This window comes from Lactuca sativa, chromosome 1 (assembly GCF_002870075.4).
Source record: "Lactuca sativa cultivar Salinas chromosome 1, Lsat_Salinas_v11, whole genome shotgun sequence".
Classification (NCBI taxonomy): domain Eukaryota; kingdom Viridiplantae; phylum Streptophyta; class Magnoliopsida; order Asterales; family Asteraceae; genus Lactuca; species Lactuca sativa.
Genome location: NC_056623.2, coordinates 240,019,909 through 240,038,946, shown reverse-complemented (window position 1 = coordinate 240,038,946; position 19,038 = coordinate 240,019,909).

Sequence of the window (19,038 nt, the reverse complement as noted above, 5' to 3'; positions counted from 1 at the left end):
GTTGCCAAAACTCCTCACGAGATGTGGACTGGTAAAGTACCTAAACTAGACCACATCAAGATTTGGGGTTGCGAGGCTTTCGTGAGACGCGAGACTCATGATAAGCTCGAACCTCGAAGCGAGAGGTGTATTTTCATCGGCTACCCACAGCATTCCTTTGGTTACCTCTTCTACAGACCTAGTGACAATGTGGTCTTTGTAGCAAGAAGAGGAGTCTTTCGAGAGAGAGAGTTTATAAGCCAAGGAGACAGTGGGAGGCAAATTGATCTTGAAGAAATTCAAGAATCAAGCGGTGAAGGAACTTCAAACTCTAGCCCTCAACTTGAGGAGGAAACTCCTGTTGAGCAAATTGACAAATCTGTACCTCTGAGACGTTCCACGAGAGTTAGGAGTGCACCTGAGCATTACTATGGATTCCATATTACTGCAGAAGGTGAGACACTTATTAGTGATGAGACACTAGTAAGTCAAGATGACCCTAACAGCTACGAGGAAGCCATGGCAGGCCCCGAGTCTGCTAAATGGAAAGAGGCTATGGATAGCGAGATACAATCCATGTATGACAATCAAGTTTGGAACTTGGTTGAGAATGTACCAGGTCGTAAGACAGTGGGGTGCAAATGGGTCTTCAAGAAGAAGACCGACATGGATGGTAAAGTACACACTTATAAGGCTAGACTGGTTGCAAAGGGCTTCTCTCAAATTCCTGGAGTGGACTATGATGAGACCTTTTCTCCAGTAGCCAAGATTAAGTCTATTCGGGTTCTGTTAGCCATAGCTGCGTTTCATGATTATGAAATATGGCAGATGGATGTCAAAACCGCTTTCCTTAATGGGAAGCTGGCTGAAGATGTTTACATGAGTCAGCCAGAGGGTTTTGTCAGTAACGAGTACCCTAATAGAGTGTGTAAGCTTGAGAAATCCATTTATGGATTGAAGCAAGCACCTCGCAGATGGAATCTTTGCTTTGATGAAAAGGTCAAGGAATTTGGCTTTTCTAGGAGTGAAGATGAATCTTGTGTGTATGTCAAGGCTAGTGGGAGTATAGTTAGCTTCTTGGTATTGTATGTGGATGACATACTACTCATAGGAAACGACATTCCAACCCTGCAGGAAGTAAAGTCCTGGCTTGGGAAGTGTTTCGCTATGAAGGACCTTGGTGAAGCTGCCTATATTCTAGGGATAAGGATCTTGAGAGATCGGAGTAAAAGACTAATTGGACTTAGTCAGAGTACCTACTTGGATAAAGTGCTGAAGCGATTCAGCATGCAGGATTCCAAGAAAGGAGAGTTACCCATCCAGAGTAACACCAGGTTGAGTAAGACACAAAGCCCTAGCACTGAGGCTGAGATAGCAGAAATGAGTCGAACACCTTACGCTTCGGCTGTAGGATCGATCATGTATGCTATGACGTGTACTCGACCCGATGTAGCTTTTGCCTTGAGCATGGTTAGCAGGTATCAGGCGAACCCTGGCAAGGCACACTGGACTGCGGTAAAGAATATCCTCAAGTACCTACGGAGGACTAAGGACTGGGTCCTTACCCTTGGTGGAAGTGATGACTTGAGAGTTGTAGGGTATAGTGATGCTAGCTTTCAGACTGATAGGGATAATTTCCGCTCTCAGTCGGGCTGGGTCTTTACCCTAAATGGAGGAGCAATTTCTTGGAAGAGTTCCAAGCAAGAGACAGTGGCAGATTCTACTTGTGAATCAGAGTATATTGCAGCTAGCGAAGCAGCAAAGGAAGCGATATGGCTGAAGAACTTCATTGGAGACCTTGGAGTTGTACCAGCTATTAAAGAGCCAATGGAAATTTTCTGTGATAGTGAAAGTGCTGTTGCCTTAGCCAAGGAACCAAGGGATCATGGGAGATCCAGACACATCGACAGAAAATACCATTTCATTAGACATCGGATCGAAGAAGGACTCCTCGTGGCAAAGAGGGTATCATCGGATGAGAACCCAGCAGATCCCCTCACGAAGGGACTGAGTAGGGTTAAGCATCTCCAGCATGCTCGGAGCATAGGGCTGAAGGATGATATAAGTTTTAGTAGTTAGATAACCCAGAAATTTGTAAAGTGTAATTGACATTTGATGATGAATAAAAGGTGTTTTATTTATGAGTAAAGTGTTGCTATCTCTTGTCAATCGTTTACTATATTTCTTTTGCATGTTTTGACTTCCAGAATAATTTTGTTTGGTATAACATATTATTCAAACCTCCACAGTCGGTCATATGTCGGAAGTAGGTATGAATCAAGACTGTCATGATGGGTTGTAGAGGTCTAAGGTGTTGGACAAGGCTACAACAATCATGAGTGCTCATAAGTTCTGAGCATTGGACTCAACCCACGCTCACTGGAATCACTTCATGGAATTCTATCTCGAGTGATCGTGAGACGGTAATATCATATAAGTCTTCAAACCTAGAGATATGATTTGTTACTTACAAGTTGGTTATGCATTGACTGTACGAAACCGCATTGGTAACTCGATGTTATAAAACGTACTTTTGTGTGTAATTCAATGAGTGGTAGAACAAACATATGAGTCGAAGTTTATCTGTTCCTTCTTGGATTAGAAGCTGATATCTGGGCCCCTCGATGATTTTGTTTTGACCCATGTACCGGGCCCGGTCAGAACTAGATTGATGTGTTCAATTAAGTTCTATGTCAAACAAATCGGAAATCGGGAAACAAACTACTGGACAATAAGTAAGACATTGTTCCATGTATTTGTCCGGCTGATATCTAGAACGGAGGATTATATGATCACTTATCTTAAATGGCATACCATCGTCTTCTCAAGTTTCGAGAAACCTTGTAAAGAGCTACGATTGCCGGTCGGTTCCTGAAGTACTAGAGATATAGTTATTAGACTTATCCAAGTGGGAGACTGTTGGATAAGGTGTCTAAGTCCATAACTATTTCGGGCTTGTACTTGACCCGACCCGGCATGGTCCATTTGGGTTGCATGGCACCATGCAATTGGTTAGACTAAATGAGAGAAATAACACTTGGAGATTATTAATATATTATAAGTTCTAATATATTAATAATATTATTTGATTAGTTTGATCAAGAATTAATTTGGAATTGATTAAGTGATCAAAGGTTAACTAATTAAATATATGGGTTCATCCATATCTTGTATAGTGGGCTAAGAGGCTCCATGGATTATCAAGTTGGGTTCTACCCATAGGATGCTCCATGGATGCTCCATGGGAGTTACAAACCCATGGGTCATGGAAATGAAGAGTCATGACACATTAGGGTTTACATGGTGTAACCCTAGATGTGTCAACACTATATAAGGATCCCATTCTCCACCAAAATCGGCACTAATAAGAAACAAGAGGGCTTGGCCGATTTTTGAGAAGTGTGTGTTATCTCAAGAGTCTTTCCAAGAGCATTTGGTGTTGTGTGAAGCATTTGAGGCATCACACTTGGGGTGCTAGGCTCACAAGGTTTCAAGGAACACAAGCAACAACAAGGTAAGTTATTCTATCTATGATTCAAGTTAAAATTGTTCCCCATGTATGCTAGATAGGAATATAACCTTGGAATTCAACTTTGCATGATAATTAGACAAACATAGATCCAAGGTTATTAGGGTTGCATGTACACTTAGGAAGTGTTAGAATGCTCAAAACCCATCACATCTATCTCAATCTGTTTCGATGTATGGTGCCCTGACCATAACATCACTCTGTATCCGCTCCGATGTATGGTATTCGAACCATAACATCACTCCTCAATCTGTTCCTTAGGACCTTCAGAATGCCCCTTGTATCAAGTATGGGTCCTCTACTTTCAGTAGTACGGGCCCATACTACCTGCCACATCTACCCATACTTCCACACGGACCATCCCAGAGTTCCTAAGTAGCTGATAAACCTGCTCTTTCACCCATCTCATCGCGCGTGCTCGCTTTCCAGCGAAATCCTCAACTCTACCAGCGCACTCATCTGGCTAGGTTTACTCCCTAGTCCCTTCTGCTGTCCTCCCACTTCTTTGCTATCAGCTGCTGAAGAGTTCCTAATGATGCCAGCCCTCTACCTCCTGAGTATCGTCATACTCACTTAGTAGCTGACTCCCATCATCGATAACTCCACAAAGCACAAAGCAAGCAGCATTCGAGCATTGAAGCATACATAGGACTCCCCATCTGTGGTAGCTCCACCTTCTCGGCTCATCCTCGGAAGTACCTCTGTACCCCGTAGCTTTACCCCTTGTGCGTTCTAACTAGATACTCTCACTCATCACATACACACAAAAGCATAACGCACATATAACAGCAAACCCTAGACTAAGGCATCACAAATCAGGCCACTCTAGTCCTAAGATGTGAAGTACCTAGCCTGTCTCTAGCATGCAATAATGTCTCATAAAGTGCATAATAGATATTTCATAATACAAAAGTAAGGGTATTTTGGGAAATCACCGTTTGGCTCTGGCTGATTGTACACACTGCTTTTTCTTGCTTTCTCTTTGAACTGTTATTCACTTTTAGAAAACCATTTATTTGGAAAACCTTTTCTTACTTCCTCAGTTTGAGTCCAGATTTACCCGTAGGCGCGTCCGAATCCCTCAAACCTAGCTCTGATACCAATTTGTAACACCAAGATTTCAAAAAAACAAAATTTTTCATTTAATTAATCAATTTATTATTAAAGACACTTGCTTAGAAACTTATTCACATTCGAATTACAAAACGTAGTTTCATTTCCATTATAATAGAAGACCAGGATCCTCCAAAACACAACTCTTTCTTCGGTGTGTACAATCGAACCGTTGCCATCCCGCGTTACTGTAAGAACCTGAAACAACATAACATAAACAACGTAAGCACGAAGCTTAGTGAGTTCCCCAATATACCTTACGCACATACGCCTTCCGGCCCGGACCTTTCGGTCCACATAACATTGCCTTCCGGCCCGGATCTTTCGATCCACATAACATTGCCTTCCGGCCCGGATCTTTCGATCCACATAACATTGCCTTCCGGCCCGGATCTTTCGATCCACATAACATTGCCTTCCGGCCCGTGCACATATATAACACATAATACAAATACTCTAACACATAAAGCACATATATCATATATCATACCTGACCTTTCTGTCACATAATACCTTGCCTTCCGGCCCATATATAAACATGTATATCACGCGTAGCAGCTAACTTTCCATTTATAGCATATAACATAACACATAACATACTTGACCTTCCGGTCACACAATCAAACCCTTCCGGGTGAGGTATAGTGAGAAGACTCACCTCGCGGACACTGGAAGATAGCAACTCCTAAAATACCTTGCACTTGATCCTCCGAGCTACAAGCTCCCTGTAACATCATATATCCCTTATTTAATACTTCTATCTTCCACGTTAACTGACCCTAAGAAATCACACCAGTCAACTCTGGTCAACAGTCCATTGTCAGCTCGACTGGACTCGGCGAGTTCCCTGGCGACTCGGCGAGTCTGGTCGTCCTTCAATCCTCTGAGATTCCCCTTCTACTCGTCGAGTATCCTCTTTGACTCGACGAGTCACTCCTGGAAGAATCGCGGGGCCACCCCGACTCCACTCGCCGAGTCTGAAGAACAACTCGGCGAGTCCCAGTGAATCTTCAAGCTACTCGCCGAGTCTGATCATCCGACTCGGCGAGTCCACGCCATGCAGTCGATCAAACTGCTTCCTGAGATACATATTTTCCCGAAATACACACTCATGGGACTTCTGGACCTCTAATCATCCTATTACCAGGGTATAAATTTTTGTATAACAACATAATAATCCATCAAATCACCAAATGGGTTTCATAAACCCTAAATTCGTGTACACATCAAAATAACAGGAATGATCCGAAACATTACCTGAAAACATACTTTCTGTGTCCCCAAACCTCAGAGCTCGATCCCCTTGCTCTTCCTTTGGCCAAAATCCTTCCTCTTCTTGCACCACAATTCCTTCAAAGTCAATAATGGCCTTCAAGCTTGCTCTAGATGCCACAGTCGTTTAGGGTTCTCCACAATTGGCCAAAAGACGTGAAATGACGACATAACAACCCTTATATACGACCCAATACGAAACGGCTAGGGTTTCCGCTGAACAGCGTCGACTCGCCGAGTCCATACCTGGACTCGTCGAGTCCAGTCGCGAACCCACGACCAAATCTGCGACCCTACTCGGCGAGTCTGGCTCCAACTCGCCGAGTCTCCCCTTTAAAACACCCCAAAATGCAATTTAACAATACTTGAGATTTTGGGCTGTTACATTCTGATTCAAGTGGGGGAGATTTGTAGCATCCAAATCCTTGAGATACTTAAATTCTTAAATTTTTGCATTTTGAATGAGGCTCACGACATGAGTTGTAATGGTCACGACGTGAGAGTACCCATTGTCCATTTGACCCCTATTCTTAAACCTCAAGACATGAGGCAGAAGGTCTCACGACGTGAGCCATGCCTAATAACCCAAAACCCTAATTTTCGAGTATTTAATGGAATGAGAGGGCTAGGATTGCATATCCTCAGTCTCTCTTGTTGGGTTTTGGTATACTACAACATCCTAAGGTGCACATACAACCCTAAATGCTTTGGGTCTATGTTTTCTCTAATTGTACATGCAATATTGTTTCCAAAGCATTAAGCCTACAACTAGCATGGAAATGACATAATCAACATAAAAGAGAGTTATAGAGTTACCTTTTTGTTGTAGCTTGTAGAACTTCTAGAGTTTGGCCTTTAAGATCTTAGTACCCCAAGTGTTGCACCTAAAATGGAATCACAACATACCTAGAACAAAGGAGAATTTTGAGAGAGTATTTCTTGCACCAAAATCGACTCAATGATCTCAAAGAACACTAGTGTGTCCTTTTGGATGCTAAGGGGCTTTTCATATAGTGTGGCAAGATTAGGGTTATGTAACACTCGTGTTTCTAGCCTAAGCATTAATATTAAGGTGATTGTTTAGGTTAACATTTGTAACTTATTTTGAAGAAATGAAAAAGGAATTATGTGGATTCTATGTGTTTTATGTGTTTTATGCTTAATTACTTGGGCTTAATTAATTAAGAATAAAAATGAGCGTCAAAATTAAATTTTAGATAAAGCCTATATCTATTAAGAAACTTGTAGTGGGCGTGACAAGGATTACGGATATATAAAGAATGCCAAAATCCGAGTTATAACGAAGAAGTTATGACCTGTCAAAGTTTCGCGACAAACCGGCACGGGGCCGAGTGTCGTAAAAAGTGGGTTTTTGATAAACTACTTTTTAGCCTTAGTGATCTAAATGAAAGTTGTAGTATTCGTTAAAACGAGATTTTCTATAAAATGAACGCCCAAATCTGACTTCGTATGAGGAAGTTATGATTTTTCGAAGTTTCAACTTGCAGTAGACAGCTAAAAACATGAATTTTAGATCAAGTAATTTTTAGCCGACACAACCTAAACGAGAATTGAAGGTCTCGTCATTAGAAGCACAACGGTAAAAATTCTGACAAAAATGGACGTCGGATGAAGTTATGAATTTTTAACGGATTTCCTGTCCTGGTCTGTTAAAAATAATAATATAAAAATTAAACTCAGAATTAGCCGACGAAGTCTAACAAGGATAAAGACCTAAAGTCGCCTTATTCGGTATATAGATTGTAATGGCAAGAACTCGAAGTAGAGCGGGAAATGCAAATAGAAACCAACAACCTCAACCTCAAGTGGTGGAACAGGTGCCGATAGTAGGAGCTGCACCCGAACCCATCACCATGGCTGGATTACGAACTATGATTCAGACCATGTTGGCTGAACAAAAGGAGGAATTGAAGCAAATGTTGCTAAAAGACAGGGATGAACCTTCAGTTCCTATTGAACAACGTGAACTAAATGACGATCGATCTGAAGAAGGGAACAACAGTAGATCGGTTGGTCATAGTGAACCGCTTATGGTTGGGAGAAATAACCACGAGGGTAGAATGGAGAGAAATGGGTGCAAGTATAAGGACTTTATGACATGCAAGCCATCAACCTTCACTGGAAAAGAAGATCCTGTCGGAGTAATGGACGGATCTCGGAAATGGAGTTAGCTTTCATGACTTGTGATTGCCAAGGCAAGTTACAAACCATGTTTGCAGTACGTCAGTTCAGGGGTAGTGCTGCTCGATGGTGGATCACTTTGGGGAAAACCCTAAGCCCTAATGAGCCACTGCAACTAACTTGGGCAAAGTTATTGGTGCACTTTAAGCGCAAGTACTGCTCGGCCCAAAACGTGCTTGAGTTAGAAAACCAATTTCTAACGTTGAAGAAGGGAAGTATGACTGTTGACGAATATACAAATAACTTCACAGACAAACTGGAGTTTGCTTTGTGTATTGTCCCAGATGAACTAGCAAAAATTGACAGGTACGCAAAGGGACTTCCATGGGAGTACGCGGTGCCAGTACGTCAGGCACTTACTTTGGAGGCACCTATCTGGGCTGCCAAGTCTGTTGAAGATATGATAAAAGGGAGAGCCGCCAGCAAGGTTGAAGTTGGCGAAATGAGAAAGTTTGAAGGAACCTTAGGTTCCAATAAAAAGAATAAATTCTCGAAGACTGGTTCGAGAAAATTTGGAGCCGAAGCCAAGTGGTATGACAAGTGTAAGAAGAAACATGTTGGGAAGTGCAGCGTGGAAGTCACTTGTTACAAATGTGGAAAGCCTGGGCATTATGCCAATGAATGCACCTTCAATAAGAACGTATGTTTTGGGTGCAATGAAGAAGGGCATATTTTGAGGGATTGCCCGAAGAAGAAGGACACAGCAAAACCCAATCTTCCACAAAAGCCGAAGGCGAGAGCCTTTCAGATGACACTCGAAGCTGCAAAAGAAGAATCCGATGTCGCTTCAGGTACCTTTCTCGTAAACGAATTGCCTGCCCAAATTTTGTTTCATTCTAGAGCCAATTACTCCTTTATTTTGCATGAATTTGGTAGAAAACTAGCTTTGCCTGTAGATAGACTAGTTAATGCTATAATAGTCGAGATTGCTAGTGGCAAGTTTGTACCTGTTAGCCATTGAATGAAAAACATCATCATTGACTTGGATGGGGATAAATTCCACGAGGAATTATTGCCTATCGAGTTAAATGGTTTCGACATAGTTCTAGGAATGGATTGGCTCAGTGCCAACGATGCAGAATATTATGTAGAAAGAAGATAGTAAAAGTAAACCCGCCAGGGAAAGATTCGTTTATGGTGTATGGAGAAAAACGCAAAGTAAATTCTGGAATCATTTCCCTAATGAAAGCCATAAAGTGTTTGGCCAAGGGATGTACATCATATCTAGCATTCCTGATCGATGCTAAGAAGGAAGAGAAGGAGGTGCAGAATATTTCGGTGGTGTGTGATTTTCCGGAAGTCTTTCCCGAAGATCTTCCCGGATTGCCCCCTGATCGACAAGTAGAATTTCGTATCGACTTGTTACCAGGAACGACGCCGATAGCAAAAGCACCATATCGATTAGCACCAACAGGGATGAAAGAACTTATGACAGGACTTCAGGATTTATTGGACAAAGGTTTCATTCGACCTAGTTCATCACCCTGGGGATCCCCTGTGTTATTTGTAAAGAAGAAAGACGGGAGCATGAGAATGTGCATCGATTACAGACATCTGAATAAAGCAACAATAAAAAACAAATACCCATTGCTGAGGATCGATGACATGTTCGACTAGTTGCAAGGTTCGAGCTATTTCTCGAAGATCGATCTTAGGTCAGGATACCATCAACTAAAGGTGAGAGAGCAGGATATCGAAAAGACTACGTTCAGAACAAGATATGGACACTATGAATTTTTGGTTATGTCATTCGGATTAACCAATTCCCCAACAGCTTTCATGGATTTGATGAATATGGTTTGTAAACGATTCCTAGATAAATCCGTGATAGTGTTCATAGATGACATTCTGATTTACTCGAAAAGCCAGGAGCAGCATGGCAAACACTTAAGAGAAGTGTTAGAGGTATTAAAGAAGGAGAAGTTGTATGCAAAGTTCTCCAAATGTGATTTTTGGATTCAAGAAGTCCAATTTTTGGGTCATGTGGTTAACCAAGAAGGGATAATGGTTGACCCAGCGAAGATTGAAGTTGTAATGAAGTGGGAACAACCAAAAAGTCCTAAGGAGATTCGAAGCTTTTTATGATTAGCTGGATATTACAGAAGGTTTATCCAAGGCTTTTCTTCGATTGCTACTCCATTAAGATCTTTGACCCACAAAGGAGCTACTTATGCTTGGAATGAGAAGCATAAGGAAGCCTTTGAGAAGTTGAAGAAGAGATTGTGTGAAGCACCGATTCTTTCGTTGCCAGAAGGGGTTGATGACTTTGCGGTTTATAGCGATGCATCTGGAGTTGGGTTAGGTTGTGTTCTGACCCAAAGGGATAAAGTGATAGCATATGCATCGAGGCAATTGAAGGAGCATGAAAAGAACTACCCCGCTCACGATTTGGAGTTGGCAGCGGTAGTATTCGCCCAAAATATATGGAGGCAGTATCTTTATGGCATAAAGTGTAAACTTTTCTCTGATCATAAGAGTCGCCAATATCTCTTTAATCAGAAGGAATTGAACATGAGGCAACGACGCTAGTTAGAGTTACTCAAGGACTACGACTGTGAGATACTTTACCACCCTGGTAAAGCAAATGTTGTTGCTGATGCTCTCAGTCGGAAGGTAAACCTTGAAAAGAAAAAGCCAAGAGCATTGAGAATTGAAGTTGTCTCGACAATTGTGGAAAGCATAAAGAAAGCTCAAGAGGAAGCTTTAGAGAAAAATGACCGAAAGGAAGAACGTTTGGGCAAAACGTTAGTATTCAGTACAAACAATCAAGGGTTGAAGGTATTCCAAGATAGGATTTGGGTACCTAAGACGGGAGGAGTAAGAGATGTTCTGATGGAAGAAACTCACAAGACCATGTACTCGATTTATCCCGGCAGTACGAAAATGTATAGGGATCTAAAGCCCTATTACTGGTGGCCAACGATGAAGCTCGATGTTGCTAAGTATGTGGTCGAGTGTGTAACTTGTGCTAGGGTTAAGGCACAACATTAGAAACCGTATGGGAGTTTAGAACCTTTGCCTGTACCCATGGGTAAATGGGAAGATATTACCATGGATTTTGTGACTAAGAGTGCGCATTTCATAGCAGCCAAAGAAAAATGGTCTATGGATAAACTTGCGAATTCTTATGTGAAGGAAATGGTGAGGCTTCACGGTGTTCCGTTAACGATTGTATCCGATCGTGACAGTCGTTTTACCTCAAGGTTTTGGAGGAGTTCACAAGTGGAAACGGGTACCAAGTTGTGTTTGAGTACAGCTTACTATCCGCAAACCAATGGTCAGAGCGAACGAACGATTCAAACATTGGACGATATGCTAAGAGCATGTACCCTAGAATTACAATGTAACTGGGATGAACACTTACCTCTAGTAGAATTCTCCTATAATAATAGTTTCCACTCAAGCATTAAGATGGCACCTTATCACGCTTTGTATGGGGAAAAGTGTCGAACGCCATCATGTTGGCTGGAAGCTCGGGAAAAGCAGTTTATGGGACCTGAAATAATCCATCAGGCTGCTGAAAAGTTGAAAGTGATAAGGGAAAGGATGTTAGCTGCTCAAGATCGACAAAAGAATTATGCTGACAAGAAAAGACAACCGATCACCTTTGAAGTTGGAGATTCGGTTTTACTTAAAGTATCGCCGTGGAAGGGACTTATAAGATTTGGTAAAAGGGGAAAGTTCCGTCCAAGGTTTATTGGACCATTTAAAGTTTAGAGGATCGGGAATCAAGCTTACAAGCTAGAATTACCGGAAGAACTGGAGGGTATTCATAACACCTTTCATGAGTGTTATTTGAGAAACTTCACGGGAGATGTGCCTAACATAATTCCGATTTCTGAGTTAAGGTTGGATGAAAACAAGAGGTTGATCGAAGAACCTGAGGCAACCGTTGACCGTAAGACTACGAAGTTGCGACGCAAGATGGTTGATTTAGTGGTTGTGCGCTGGAAACATACGAATGTACCAAATCTAACCTGGGAAACGGAGAGTGACATGATGAGTCACTACCCGCAGTTGTTTAGTGATATGTGAGTTTTCGCGACAAACCGATTTATAACGAAGAAGTTATGACCTGTCGAAGTTTCGCGACAAACCGGCACGAGGCCGAGTGTCGTAAAATGTGAGTTTTTGATAAACTACTTTTTAGCCTTAGTGATCTACACGAAATTCGTAGTATTCGTTAAACTGAGAAGTTCAATAAAAAGAACGGCCAAATCTGACTTCGTATGAGGAAGTTATGATTTTTCGAAGTTTCAGCTTAGCAGTAGACAGCTAAAAACTCGAATTTTAGATCGAGTGATTTTTAGCCAACACAACCTAAACGAGAATTAAAGGTCTCGTCATAGAAGCACAACGGTAAAAAGTCTGACGAAAACGGACGTCGGATGAAGAAGTTATGAATATTTAACGGATTTCCTGTCCCGGTTTGTTAAAAATAATAATATAAAAATTAAACTCAAAATTAGCCGACGATGTCTAAACGGAAGTTGTAGACTGTAATTTTACCTACGCGTGCATCTAAAGAACATCAAAACGGAGCTCGTATGCGAAAGTATTGAATTTTAGAAGTTTTTGCACAAAAACCAAGAAAATTCGCATAGTCACGTTTTTGCCACGTCATCCTCGCTGAAAACGCGCCACGTGTCTGAAGTCTGCTGAGTCATCCAAAGCCGTGGCACATCCAAGGATCGACGCGTGTGCAGCCTAGTCCGAGCCTTGCAATGCCAGCCGCGTGTCTGACCTTCGCACCAGCTGTCTCCCTTCCCTCCTGCTTCGGGTCCGAGCCTCCGACCTAGACTTCGGTCTATTAAGGAGCTGCCAGCAAGCCTTTGCAAGTGCTAGCCATCCCCTGCGAGCTGCGGATCTGCAACGCATGGCTTCTTCTCAGCGGTTGGATCAGGAGGCTCGCCCCTATAAATAGAAGGGTGCGAGACCTCCCGTGTATACTTTGGAAAATTGTCAATTTTAGCCCCTAAACCTATATTTCTTTCATTCTAACTTCCCCCAAAGCCATGATATCGATTATAACCCCCGGAATACTACACGAAGTGCCCGAGAAGCCCGAAAAATTTATCTTTTCGGTTTCGAAGCCCGACCTTTGCAGACCCCGGTTTCTCAATAAAACTCTTGATTTTATTAGAAACGATCGTTTTAAGCAACGAATTGCTGCCCGATTATCATCAAATCAAGTGAGTGTGTAGTCACTTTCATCTTACACCTAGATATGAAGCATTTTCTATAAAATACGTGCTATGTGTAATTATATTAAGTGTTTATTTGAGGTGACTATTGAATAAATGTTTTATACAAGTTTTAAACTGTATATGTATTTTATCTACAAAATATGTTGGGTAGAACATGGGTAGATGAAATAGTTGATGTGTGTTAAAATGGTGAGAGGCCTCAATGTTGTTATTGTTGTTGTTGTAGTCATCTAGAGGAGTATAGATGACGACCACAGACCTTTCTAGACAGTCCAGTGGAACACTAGCAGGCTCGCAACTTGTAGGGGTTGATGAATTAAATGTTCATTGGTGTACTCCATCCCCCTCATGGTTGTGTTTAGGACATGTATGGCTGAGGAGACCCCTTAGCAGTAGTGTCCATCCCGATGATATTCCTTAGGATAGGTTCCTTGTGATAGGTGTTTAGGGACGTAAAGTGAGGACAACGGGAATGGGTAATCTGGGTTATTGTTGATTAGTGAACTTAATAAGTATATTATTATTGTTGGCTAAAAACCCTATATGCTCACCAGGTTCCCAACCCTAACCCACTCAGTTTTTATGATTACATGTAGCGGATCCCGAGCATAGTCGCAGGACGATGAGAGATTTTTGATTATAGGCCAGTAGTTGTAAATAACTGTTGAAAGGCTTATAATGTCTTGTTTATGCTTTTGATTTGTATCGGAACATGAAATCCTAAGGTTTTGATATGAAATGAAACTATACATTTCTTAAGGAAAGATTTTGATAAACTTTTATCATTTTTTATTTTGGGGATCAATTCCGCAACATCTTTTAAAAAGATTTCTCTGATTTTATTTTAAAAAGCATAAATTAAATCGGTATTTTCTGGCCGAGAAATCAGGGGATGTCACAGGTTACACCATATAAACCCTAATGTGCATGACCTTCCATATTCCTTAGGCTCCATGGGTTTAAACCTCCATGGATCATCCATGGGTTGTCATATGGGTTTAGCCCAACCTAAAAAAATCATGGATCATTGGCCCACACCATAAGAATGAATGATTTACCAAATCAATCTCCATATATTTAATTAGTCTCTTTTGATCACAAAATTAATTCCAAATTAATTCTTGATCAATACTAATTAAATCATATGATTTCATATTTGTCTATTAGAACTTATAATATATTAACAAATCGTAATGAACCTCTTCTTAAAATTCCATCCTATCAAACTGTCCTGGTGATATGCAACCGAAATGGACCATTCTACTCTCGGGTCAAGTACATACCAATTATAGTTATGGGCTTAGACACCTAATCCAACATCTCTCGCTCTCTAGCCCCATAAAAACCCAAAACTTAACCTCCTTGAAACTTTTGGGCCATGTTTGGTGATTTTGAAGAGCTTACTTGGTGGCTTTTGGTTCTTTGAAGAGGAAGAAGGCTCTTTTGGTGCTCCATTTTGGAAATCTAGCTTCTACCTATTGGTATTGCTGAGCTTTTGGACCTTTGTAAGTCTTAAAGCTCTTACCTTTTTGCCTCATTCATGCTAGATCTATGCTTTGGAGCCTTTCGTTTCATGGTTCGGTTGTGTAACATGCATGAGATCCATTAAGTTGGCAACCTTATGGATCATCGAGACATTTCCTATATGTGAGGCCTTGGATATGAGTTTTACTGTTGGTCTTGGACTCCAAGCATGAGTCTTGATCTTATTACCTTTCTTTTGACCTAGTTAATATCTAAGTCATGAATTGGACATGAATGACTAAAAAACTATGATTTTTATATTCCTTAGGGTCGAGGAAGGTGTTCTGGAAAGTCCCAAAGTATGTCTTAAAGGATTTAGAGCTTAATGCTCAAAGTTAATCAGAACTGATCTCACAACGTGAGAAATGGAATCTCACGACGTGAGCAAGGTGGTTGTCCCGATCTGAAGATTATGTTGGATGAGTGTGAGTGAGTCGATTTGCTGAATGGAACCGGGTCGAGTCTATCCTCACGACATGAGCCTTAGTGGTCACGATGTGAAGGTGAAATAAGGGGAAAGTTGACCTTTGACCCTAGGTGTTCACTTTTTATTAGAGATGACTTTTGGTTAACGCTTGGTTTTGAAGGGTTGATCTAAGGTTTGTCGTGCATGATTATCTAGGTTTGGAGTAGCACCGGTGTAACTGACTATGAGAGCAACATTAGTTGATTATCGATCGAGAGGTGAGTTTCCTTCACTGCATTCGTGCGTCGAAGGCACCAAAGTTGGCTCACTAGTTTATGTTGTAGTGTGGTGATTGTCTTTGTGACAACTGTCAGTTATGCATGTATCTGCTTGATGGCTCTATGATTCTTTTGTTAGGATATTATGTGGTGGTGATAGGGATGAAATAGACCCGATATCCTATTGAAATAGACCAAAGGGGTTGCAAGCACCCATATATGTTGGATTGTATCCGGTTGAAATAGACCGAAAGGGTTGCAAGCACCCATATATGCTTGACTGTATTTGGTTGAAATAGACCGAAGGGGTTGCAAACCATATATGCTTGATTATATCTGGTTGAAATAGATCGAAAAGGGATGCAAGCACCCATATATGCTTGGTTGTATGTTTGTATGGTAGGGCATATTTTAGGGTAAATCACTTAGCTTTTCTTATGGTTTTCAGTTTATGTTTATGGTACTTCCGGTTCGAAAGGGAAGGGTCAGGCCTGATCGCACTGCATCACCCTATGATTTCCACATTTTAGATTTTGGGAATTTGTACTCTAATAATATGTTGTTGTGATACACTCTTGACTGATTTGACATTAGTATCATGTGTTTTGAATGAATTTTAAAAAAAATTATCTATATGTTTGGAATGGTATAAGTTGGTATCAGAGCCTTGGTTTGAGGGGCTTCGGGCATACCCTCAGGTGTGTGTGGACTCAAATTGAGGGTTTGGTAGATTTTCCATAAAAAAACATTTTAATCAAAGGATTTTAATAAGAGAAAGGGGTGTGATTCGTGTAATCATCCGAGGTCGAGAATTTTTCCCAAAATACCTATACATGTTATATGTTTAAGTTATGATATAATAATTGGATGTTAAATTAAGGGCTAAGGATATGCTCAAAAGTTCATGATAGAATACTATGAGAGATGCCTTTAAGTGGCTCTTTGTATGAGCTTATAGAATCGTACGCTAGTATCAGATCAGTTACTTGATAGGATGACATGTATAGGTTATATTCTGAGTTGAATTGCATGATGCTCAAATGTTGCATGCTTTGTGATTTAGGAATTTTTGTTGGTACTATCTAACTAGTGGATGAATGCGTTGGGTTACATATTATTGAGATTGGATAGTTTTAGATGGATAGGTTTAACTCTGTTGTGCAGCTCTTGTTTGAGTCCGACCATTGTAGTGTGGGACTTGTCATCCGAAGAATTATCTAGTAATGATAGTATGTAATTGTGTTCATGTAGTATTTAGGGGGTATTAGAGGAAGTTCCTTCTGTAGCTGATAGCAGAGAGGGGTGAGAAACGGAGTCCTAGGAAATCTCTAAGATAGGCATTGGTGTGTAGGATGCCTTATAATTTGAGGAATGTACTAGTTGGGAAGAGCGACTTGTAGGAGTCGGGGTAGTCCTTGAGTAGGGTATAAGTAGGTGTGCAAGGTAGTATTGGGCCCGTACTGTTGGAAGCATAGGATTTGTACCCGGGACCAGGAAGACCACAATGAATCTAGGAAGCTCAATAGTGTGAACCTCATTTGATGTATACTGATTGTTTATATGTTATATTTTAGCATGGTGATGACATGCGGTGGAGTAGGAGGTTCAGGATCTAGATCCGGTTCGGGCACGGGCACCGAACCAATTGATGAGGGCCTACGGGAGCTCATTGCATAGGAGATTACTAGAGGCATCCTTGATGCAACCCCAGTGATGTCCAGGTCGATTAAGGAGGGTATCACGGAGCTGATGGAGGATCGACTTTGGATATTTAGGATCGATCTGACTTCTATCCAATCTGGGGCCCGCACTCTCTCCTTCAAGAATTTCAAGGGATGTGGGGCACCATATTTCTTCAGGGTGAAGGATCCCATTGCGGCCAGGTGTTGGATTGCTGATATTGAGTGTGCCTAGAAGATGACCTTATGCCCTGATGGATCGAAGGTGAGATTTGTTGTCGGATGTATGAGAGAGCAATCCCGAGATTGGTGGGAGGAGGTCGACTATACTTTAGGAGCCCCAACCATTGAGGCGATTGCTTGGCCAGATGCTGTGACCCAGTTTCAAGCAGATTTAGCACCAGTTATTGAGGTACAACAGTTATCCAGGGAGTTTCTAGACATGAGGCGGACGACTGCGACTGTGGCAAAGATCATCGCCAAGTTCAGAGAGAGAGAGAGAGATTTGTTGGTACCCCAGTATGCAGCAGGGGATGAGATGAGGAACACCTAATACCATGATATGTTGAGATCTGACATTAGGGAGTTCATTTGTTTTCAGCTTGCCCAACTCTAGATGACATGATATCCATGGCACGGGAATGAGAGATTGATTTGCTTCCATTGCAATCAAATGGGCCACAAGAAGGCCAATTGCGAAAGCTTAGCATCAGGAGGGACAATAGCAGCACCTGCTCCAGCAACTCTACGGATTACTGATGTCCACCAGGTCAAGGCGGCTGCACCTATTTTGAGGAGAATGGATTTTTAGTTGACAACCAAGGGAGCTTGTGCTATACCGGATGTGGTGACGGGTATGTATTTTCTTCTTAGCTCTTTATGTAACGCCCGATCCTGGTAATCTTCTATTTTGGTCCCTTATATATTTTGTTATTGCTTTGGGTCTTGTTTGGCCAATTTGGAATGGCAGGAGGGGCCATTTCTACCATTTTTGGATTTTAAAGGCAAAGCTCAAACGCAGGTCACTCCCTTGGGGAACATAGCGAGTTCATGTGTAGAGCTCAAACCCTAATTTTTAGGGTTTAAGACCTATTTAAACACCTTAAGTCCCAGGTGTTGGCCTCATTCTCTGCCTCCATAGCCTTCTAACCCTCAATATCGAACCTTATAGCCTTCAATAGTGTTGTGAGTCCATTGAGTGTGTTTTGGTGTGTGTTTGAAGATCATCCAAGGATGGGGAGCTTAGTGCAAGGTGGTGATTCAAGAAGGAGCTCATAGATCTTGATTTTCTACTTCATTTCCATCTCATTAGAGGTATAAATCTCTAATCTTACTCATTAAGAGCTTAGATCTAGGTTCTCATTGATATTTTTCCCTTTTTGGTCCTATAGTTGAGATTTTATAGTTGTGATCACTTTTGAGGCTTTGAGTTGCTCCTCTTGGCGTTTTTTAGGGTGCAGATTCACAAAGTTTTCATCTTTGGAGTTGTATAAGCCCCATGCATGAGATTAATCCCTCTTATGAGATTTGAATTCTATATTTTGATGTTGTAACCTTTTTAGGGCATGCAAAGACACCAAGTCAGTAACTTTATTCTCATATATGCTCTTTATGACTTAGATCCATGTTTTGGTCAAGTAGCTTTAAGCATTAATTGCTTAATAAGCCTTTTGGAATCAGCATGCGAATGTGCTATGTAGGGTCGAGGAACTCGCTACGTTCGGAATTTAGTCTGCACTGGGTCGGTGGCGAACGCCCAATGCTCCACTAGGGAACGTCATGCGTTTGGGGCATCAGTGGGTTTTCGGACCATTTCCTTGGACTTGATTTTGGGTTTTGGGCTTAGTAG